Source organism: Ciona intestinalis, chromosome 9 (assembly GCF_000224145.3).
Source record: "Ciona intestinalis chromosome 9, KH, whole genome shotgun sequence".
Taxonomy (NCBI): Eukaryota; Metazoa; Chordata; class Ascidiacea; order Phlebobranchia; family Cionidae; genus Ciona; species Ciona intestinalis.
The window spans coordinates 649,596-650,212 of NC_020174.2; the positions used below are offsets into that span (position 1 = coordinate 649,596).

The 617-nt window shown below is 34.7% G+C and overlaps 1 protein-coding gene across 4 annotated transcripts in view; it reads left to right on the plus strand.

The window, feature by feature from the left end:
* Positions 1 to 617, plus strand: part of LOC100184643 (exocyst complex component 1-like) — a 31,722-nt gene that overhangs the window by 22,896 nt on the left and 8,209 nt on the right. The gene's annotated exons all lie outside the window — the stretch shown is intronic.

Here is a 617-nt window from a genome sequence, read left to right on the forward strand (position 1 = left end):
TAACAACAGAATAATAAAGTTGAGGCGTACAGGCTTTAATAGGAAGTTTTGCATTAATCCTAGTTATATTATTGAAGTACATTATATATACATTGTATATATATGTTGTACATTCTACATACAGTGTATTATATATACATTGTATATATATGTTGTACATTCTACATACAGTGTATTATATATACATTGTATATGCATGTTGATAATGGTATACTCTATTACCCTTTTTGCATGGTCACTTTTATGCGCGTAAGTACTCGCATATTTACTCGCAAAAACAAAGTTAGCACACATAACGTCATAAGCGTGTCATCTGCTGTAGAAGGTTGGTTGTTACTCGATTATGCGAGTAAAGAAAACTATGGTGGAAGTACAGTTTTACTTTTAAGAGATTAACCTTTTTTGGGTATTATTTTTAAACCAATGACCATGCAAAATATCGCCGTTAGCGAGTTATCATATGACGAGTTAATACAGATCCTTTTCGCATTAACTTTTTACCTTGTAAAAAGGGTATATACGTACTTTGTATGGTGTATATTACATTCAGGGGCGCAACCAGGGGGGCTGTTTTGCTGTCATGGCAGCCCCCTTTTCCGCAGACACGCACGCAGCCA